Consider the following 8,760-nt stretch of genomic DNA (forward strand, 5'->3'; position numbering starts at 1 on the left):
TTTCCAATGGACTGTGAGAGGTTCCACACTGTATCCCTGCCCGCAGGGATAGAGCTGGAAAACTCTCAGGTCCAAGAGCAATCTCAGCATGCCTTCCCCCATGAGCCCAGCAGCCAATGAGACAGGCTTCAAGGCTTCTGAATGAACTGTCTCTGCCTCCACAGCAACTTTCCTGAGCTCTCCCACCTCCACCCCATCCACCTCTCTGGGCAGAGCCATCCCTGCCCTGCTCAAGCCCTGGCTGCCCCCCGCCACCTCTGTCCTCTCCCCTGCCCACTCCCCTGCAGGCAGAGCCAAATCCAAAGCCCCCCCACCTGCTGTAACCGGAGGCTTGGGAGCCAAAAGTGTTGAAAATCCCGGAAAGTTTTGGCAGAGGAATCTGTATGAAAAGAGTCCTCAGAGCTCCAAAGCCAACTGCCAGCCTGAGCCCGATCCGAGGGGGTGACTTCCTGGGAAGGGCAAACAGTGACAGGAGCGACCCTGCAGCCCCTCGGCCAGGCAGAGCGGGTCCAGGCCCCCCCTTGGCTGACCCCACCTGCACAACTTCAGAATAAGATCCGGCCGCATCTTTTTCAGAAGAGCAGCAGAGCACAGAAACAGCAGCTCCTCTTTTGCAAAGCCTCCCCAAACATTAATCTCCTGGACCAATTTGATTCCCAGCCTACCTACAACATGTCCCATGACCACTCAATCTCTTGGAATGCAAGAAAAATCCCAAACACTCTCTGTGAATTCTGGGGGTGGATGATTTCCCGGAGGAGTTGGGACAATGATTCCTGGTTGCAGCGTCAGTGACTCAGGGAATCCTGGAAAAAGCAGAGAACATGACCAAAGCTGGAAGCTGATCTGATTCCCCTTTTCCGGGCTTCGGGGTGCTGTCCACACTGCCTGGAGAAACCCTGGACATGCCAGGACACCGTGAACAAAATCTGAGATCCCCCCAGAGAAGGATGAAGGTCCAGCACCACTCAGAATTAAAGTCTCAGAGCCAGGTGTTCTGTTCTGATGTTTGAGAAAGTCTCTGTTACAATCATTCTGAACAAAGCTCTCCATTAAAGCTCTGGAGAAAGGCATAAGGTGGAGCAAAGACTCTTCCTTTTTGAGAGAGACTAGATTGTGAATTTTCCACTTTATCTGGTCCCAGAAATCAAAGGTAAAATCAGACCTCAAGTCTGTATTTTGAGTATTCACTTCTACCCAGAATAATTATCTTGTAGTTCACGTTTTGACATGTCCGAATGTCCTTGACCCTGTAAAATTGCCTCAAGCTATTAAACGACATCCCATTCTGGTTTAGAGAGATGGTTTCCCATCTCGTTGCTCCCGACGTTGCTACTTATTACTGACAGGGGTATCAGCTACAGGCGGCGAAGGGGACGATCCATTCCTCCGTTTAACAGCCTGGGCCTCTGGCAATGGCACTGTCCATGGCATTCTTTTTATTTTTATATTCCTCTAGCCTAGAAATCCTCCTCACTGAGGAGCAGCTTTCCCAAAACCCTCTGATTTAAAGGATTTCTACAATACACCACATAATATATATTTTAATATATGTACTGTAATAAATAGAATCTATGAAATGTATCCCTGATCTTTTTCTCAGCCAGCAGGCCTTTGCAGCGAATTCTGAGCACACGTGGGGCTCTGCTGCCAGCCCAAATCTGCGCTTCCCTTGCCCAGCCAGAGTGCAGGTGGGGCACGTGCTGGGCATGGCTGGAGATTTGCATGGCCAAAATCCTCCAGCATTTACATCTGCCCATGGCTTTGGGTAGCACAAATTACAACACATCCATCTCACTTGACAAATGGCATTTCTTACCAGCGCTGACCATTTCTTACACCAGCGCTGACAAAACAGAACTATACAGATCTTTGTTAAATTTTTAAAAAGTAATTTATGTATTTGTTACAACACACTATTTAAAAACATACAAATAACAACTTCTGGTAACAAAAACTAATTTATTGCAAACCTCTAAAAACACTCATTATACACAGAGATCAAGGGAAAATTAACAACTTAATTTATTGCATGTTATGGCAAACATACAGCCCATATACAAATATGAAAATATCACTATTTGCCTGTAATACCAAGTACTCTACAAATAGAATTCCACCACTATACCACTCCAGACACATTTAAATAGAACTGAATACATAAATAACCACTACAATATACAGATGTGAATACAGATTAGATGTTACCTATTACATTCAAGAAGCAGATACATAAAACAAACCTATCTATAAATAGACAAACAGCAGTACCAACCTAAATATCTGTACAACTGCATCAATACAAATATACAGCAATATATCTGGATATATATGTAAATATAATATATATAGAAATACATCAATGCACATCTAAAAAAATATAAAAATACATATATACCAAAAGAAATGCCAATATAGCTATTTAAAAAGACCAAAACTACATCAATACATCAATAGAAATAGATACCTACACAACCGTATACATACGGAAATCTAAACACAGATATTACAATACACATAAGAAACTGGATACATATACACACAAAGATGTGACTGAAAACCTGTATCTATACAGGTACCTATACGTACACAGATACACAGTACATTCATAAATCTGATACCATATGTACAGAAATAGGCCTGAACAAATAGCTGGCTACTTATGTACAAGTCCATATAATAATCCCTGTTCACATGCAAGTCCGTGTATCTTTAAACAGAGCTCCAAGCAGAGGGATCCCAGCTGCCCCATCTTCAAAGCCTCTCCCTCGGGCTCCTCCTCCCGTGCAGAGCAGCTCTCCTGGACAGCGACAGCAGATGGGGCATCTGGCAAGCAAAGGGAACACTGAGTGAGTATGGGGACGTTTCCCTTGGCAGCAGCTGCACTTCCATCAGGGAAGAGGAAATGTCAGAGCCTCCCTAGGAGGGTCAGAAGGAAAAGCAGCCGAGCGGGCCGGGCTGTGGTGAGCTGTTCACTTCTTTCAGGCATCCCAGTTGCTCTGAGGGAACTCCCTCATGTCACCTTACTGAACCACCTCTGCATTTACCAAGACTGTGGCTCCAAAATCAATCAGTATTTATGTCTCCAGCTGCTTGCACCAATGACAGGCAACGTCCTCTAACAGAGCTGGGGCACAAAGTTACCTTCCACAGGTCATCTGACGGGGCCTTGTGCTTCCTGTGCTGCCTGTCTTTCTCCTCACCTTCCACTTGGAATTTTTACAGCATTTCTCTTTCTTTCCCCTTGATCAGCACTAAAATGCACGTTTCTCTCCCAGGTTTGACTTTCTTCAGTGATCCTGTCAAGCCTTTTCCCAGAAGCTTTTATTGTGGAATTGAGTGTTAATTTCAGCAATTTTGGTGATTTTATGTGAGATTTATGCAAGTCTCCTGTTCATCAGGGCACCATTTAGGAAGGTACCAAGGGAAAAAGGATGTTTCTATATGTCAGTTCACTAGTGGAATATTCATGGATAGAGAGAGTGATTAGCTGAATTTTACATCTACTTGTAACCTGAGAGTGCAACAGGTGATTTGGGGAGAAATTAAAGCCAGATCTCTCCTTCTACCAGCCTCTTTTCAAATGTAAAGTAAATAGAGCAGGGTGAAGAACTTTAGAGTTCAGTTCCTGAAGTGCCTTATTAAGGTGCTCTTAAAGTAACCGAGATAAAATCTGGGCAGGCATTCCTAATTTCCAGACACTCATTGTCAATTTCATTGACTCTGAAAAGAGCAGAGATGTGTCCATCACACCTGATCAATCCATGTGGGGATGTTTTAGGTTCAGATTCTTTGAGGCTTTAGATTTTTAGGTCTCTAGACAATGCTTCCAGGAATCTAAATAGCTTTCAGAAACTAAACTTTTCTCCTTTTTTCCTCAGTCTTTGCACTCATGTGCACCAGAAACATTCAGTGAATGAGTTCTACTCTAATCCATCTCCAAGATGAATCTCCCTGCTGTGTTCACACTGGTGGCTTGTATGTCTCTTCTGCACAGTGCAATTTTAAAATCTTCGTTCCTTATTTTCTCTGCCCTTCTTTTTCTGTTTTAGTTTACAAATGCAAGTTTCTGAGTTGCCAGCACTTGCTGTGTCTGGCTGAGGATGCTGAGTGCTGGAGTCCTGCAGGATGGAGCCTTTTCCTGCAGGCAGTGACAGCTAGAAATTGGCCTATGACCTGTCATGTTGGGTTCCTGTCTCTCCTGCAGCCAAAGAGATTGCATTTAGGGATCCAAATCCAAGTGGCAGGAACCCAAATGCTCTTGAGTCACAGCTGCAGGCTTGAATCCACACAGGATGTCAGGGCTGCCCCACTCCTCTTTTGGTTTTTCCTGCAAATGCCACTGCCTTTTCTGTCTCAACTAGAAATACCGCAGCTGTGCCAAAACCAGCTAGTGGGTGGTATTCCAAAGGCAGTGTGCTCTGGGTAGGATGAATGAAGAAGAACCTTCCCCACTTTTGAACCGTTCAAAAGAAACCATAAGTGTGTCTTAGCACCAATAGAAAAACAACTGCTAACTGAGGAGGAAATGTTGAGTTTTCGGAGGGAGTCAGAAGGGGATCTTTCAAACCATCTTCCAAATGAGTTGATATTTCAGAAACTTTAATTACTTTATTTAATTAATCCTAGTCTAGAACCATATCCTACAAAACTCTACAACAATCCTACTCTAGAATCTGACTCTACAATTCTACTCAAAATTGGCTATGGAGGTAACATCTTGACATGATATGTTCTTGTCTCTTACTTCTTAAGGACTGAGTTGATGAGTGGTGCCAGGATGAATGCTGGCTTGGCTGTTGTTACAAATGGATGCTGTCCACAGGGAAAAAAAAACAAAACAAGAGCAATGAACCATGACTTTGCAAGCTGAGTGCTTCACAGGCTCCATGAGGATTCCTCTAGTTGCTAGAAGACCCAGAAAGTAGAACAATGGGACCATCTGTTCCCCAGTTGTCATGTGCAGGACCTGGCCATCCCAGGCAAATGTGGCCCAGAGTCCCAGGCATCTGTTGATTGTTATGTCTTCATCTTGCTGGGATTTTTGCCCTGCCAGTGCTGTAGAAATGGTGTTTTCTGTCCCTGGGGTTTCTTCCTTTCAGGAAAATCCAAGGATTCACATAGGTCCCTGCCTTTGAAAGACACCTTGAGCAGTTGGTGGCAATGGACAACAGTGGACATGGAGCGAGTGATTTTGCAATGGCACAGCTGAGCTGTGCCAAACTGCCTTGTGATTAGGCACTGCAGTAATTAGGAACTGACATTCCAACAGCCCATTTCTCTGCTGCCTTGGGAGCCAGTTACAGGACACGTGTAGCCACTGAAATTTTGCCTTGTCCACTTGGTAACAGTGGTGTCTCAGCTATCACCCACAAACCTCTGACCGCAATCTCTGCTGCTCTTTCTAGGATTCAGAAGAAGTAATCCATGCCTTAATATTCGGTGGATCCATCTTGGGCTATGGGCAGGGCTTAGGGCTTTTAGGGCACTTGCAGATCTCTCCCTACGTGCAGTTCCCAAGGGTAACACTGCAGGTGGCTAAGGAACTACCAGTAACTTTCCGATGGATTTGCTGGCAGCCAGAATCGAGAATTCAGGACTCTGAAGCTGTAGCCCCAAAGAGCAGGGAGGTGCTCTAAGGCACCACCTTTGTTTTAGCAATGGAGAGCGAGTGAGCGCGTCCTTGTCTGAAAGGAAGCGCTGCCCTGCGTGCCTTCCTTCCGGCAGCTGAGGAGGACAAAGTGCCAAATGTATTTTGCAGGCTGGCACCAGTCCGTGCTTCTTGTGCTTTTTCAGCATGGCTCTAGCCAAAGCTCCAGCCACAGCTCACACCAGAGGGGAGCTGTGGGGAAAGCCCCTCAAGAGCAGCAGAGTCTGCAGGGGCTGTTGACATTTACCTCTCCTCCTGTGGCAGTGTCGAGTGCTTTAAAAACATCTCCAAAACTCCTAGAAACAAAAGAGAAGCAGAGAAAGGAGAAGCCATTTAGATCTTGCACTGAAAGCCAGCCCACACAGGAGATCTCTGCTGTAAATGTGTAAAATTTTAAAGGTATATTGAACATTAACAAAGGAATGAATAAGGAAAAAATGCAACATTGAGAGTCTCCATGACTAGCAGCCATGTCATCATCTACAAAAAGGATGCTCGGACTTTCATACCCTTAGCCCCTCCAAAAGTTTTGTCAGTCAACTCTTTCTCTGCTGTCCATTGGTGGAGATTACTTTCTTGTACCTTGACTGGAGGTCAGGTGTTGTTTCCCCCTGCCTGCTGGTCACAAGCCAGCCCTCCCCAAATGCCCTGACTACCAAGACGATTACAAAGGGGAGGGGAAAGAGGATAATGGGAGGATATATAACAATATCATCACTACACATTTGAACATCCACATAACATCTACTTCTTAATTGTCAGAGCCAACCATTGCATTACTCATCTAGAACACACAGAACCAGGAGAGAAGGCACTGTTGGCATCACAGCTGAAATCTTTCCTAACAAATCTCCCCACCTATTTGCCCCTTTCTTGGACATGCCCAGGGCTCTGGTGCATGGACATCTGTGCCTTTCTTGCCCTTTGGAAGCAGTGGAACTGGCAGCATCTGCCCACCAGCAGCAGCTGCTCCAAGCTGGGAACGCTGCTGGCGGTGCTGATTTCCAGAGGCTTCTGTGTGCCAGGGGAAGCCAAGGCAGGAGCGGGCTGAACGGTGCTGGCGCTGCTGCTGCTCTGTGCCAGAGAGCCCCGGCTGGGCAGGGCACGGTGCCCACTGCGCTGCGGGCTCTTTCTCCTGCCAGAGCTGGGCACACCTGGCAACAAGGCATGACAACTGGTGGGCAAGCCAAGGGCTTTCTGGGGCTGCTCTGCTCTGCACACACCCAGGACACCTGCAGCACAGAATCTTAACCCTCAAACAGGTGAACCAGAGGGAAACAGCTGGAAAAGATTTCATTTGGACCTTTCTTACCTGCTGAACAGAAGTCTTCAAAATGAACGTTACCAAGCAGGGCCTGATCCCTGCTGCCTGCTCAGGGTTAGAAGAGAGGCAATACTTGATCTCAGCACTGGGTGTGTGGGGAATCACTTCCCTGATACGTGCACACCCAGCAATCTCACTTACTAGTTTGTATCCATGGATCTAAGACATTTTCAATACTTTTCTGAAACTCACAGGCTTAATATTCCCCCAAATTATTTGATTTACTGATTGATACCTTTTGACTTTCTGATACGTAAAGCACTTCTCAGAATTTACTTACATAAGTATAGGAGTGTCGTGTAGGTCCCTGCTGGCTTTTGTCTCAGGTTCAAGAGGAGCCCCATGCACAAAAGAACCCAGGACAAAACGGGGCTTGCAAAGCAAAGTCATTCTATTAGTTGCAATAGCAAATAATGCACAGCAACCCCTGGATTCCTAAAAATCTGTGGAGCAGGAGAAGGAGGTGGAGCATGGTGCTCGGCAGCAGAGGAAGGTAGGCAGTGCACTTTCAGGATATCCCCTGGATGAAAATGGTGTGCATCTCATCCTTCTCACCCTTCCAGCTCAGAACCAGGCCCTATATCTCCTGCTCAGGAGTGGAATTTCCCAGTTACGGCATTGGCTCACACATGGCTGGCGTGTGAGACGAGGCCAATGAATCAAGGATTTGAAAGAACTGGAAGAGTTAAAATTTTAGCAAGATTTAGTTAGGGGGAAAGAGTATAGCAAGAAGAGTAGAAATAATAAGGGATAGTTAATTTTTTTCAGGCAAAGTAGTTAAGGCTAGGGTAATATATCCCTTGCCTGTCTTTACTATGTTTAAAGAAGCAGGATGGAATGCAGATTTCTTTGTGACAAAGAAGAGGACCAGAGCCTGCACCTGGGCCTTGAAACTTCAGCTATAGGCAAGAAGTGCAAAAGCCTGCCATCAGGTCATAAGTAAAGAGGTCAACTTGAGGAAGACGTCTTGGCCTTCATCAGAAGGACACCATTCCCCACTTTAAAACCCACCAGCCCATTTGAAGTAAAAGACTGCAGAAATGTGAAGGAGCTTTGGACACAATTATAATACATTTTAGTACAGAGGGGGGTACGCAGTGTTACCTAATGAATACGTGTTAGGTTTTTTGGGAATTATATGAATGTGTACTCATTTTAGATGAGTAGAGAGCCAGTGATTCTTCACACATGTCTTTAAGAGACAACTCCTCCTGTGCCTGGCACTGTAATAAACACACCACCTTCTAACTTCAACTGTGGTGAGTTCTATTCCACACCTCATTTGGTGACCGTGGCAGGAACGCTTCTCTGCTCCAGCAAGAACAACCGCGCTGTGGACGTCTCTGGGCACTGCCAGGACATTCCTTTCCTGGAGGCACCTCTGGTCTGGGCTGTTCCTCGTGGGGGACAGACAAGACTGCTAGGACTGTGGAGAAAGGGAATGTTTAACTCTGTATAAAGTAACCCGTAAGGAGAATGCAGGGGAAGGGCTGTTCCTAAGTCACACAGAGATGTCCTGCTCACAACGTACGCCTGCACAGTTTGGGTTTGGGTCTGGCTGCCGGCAGAAAGGATTTGCTGTGTCAGTAAGGACCTGCTAGAAATTCTGGGTTTGAATTGAGCAAATGCTGTTTTATTGGTGCAAATTTTCCTGTGTGATGTAATTGTGGTTGTGTTTTCAATGGGTGAATGTTTGAAGGAGATGATGATGTGGGTGGATGCTGTTGTGATTTATGGTGTGTGTTGTGTTGAGAAAAGCGAGCACTCTGTCCCCTCATAAAGAGAG

Source organism: Ammospiza caudacuta, chromosome Z (genome assembly GCF_027887145.1).
Source record: "Ammospiza caudacuta isolate bAmmCau1 chromosome Z, bAmmCau1.pri, whole genome shotgun sequence".
In the NCBI taxonomy this organism is placed as follows: domain Eukaryota; kingdom Metazoa; phylum Chordata; class Aves; order Passeriformes; family Passerellidae; genus Ammospiza; species Ammospiza caudacuta.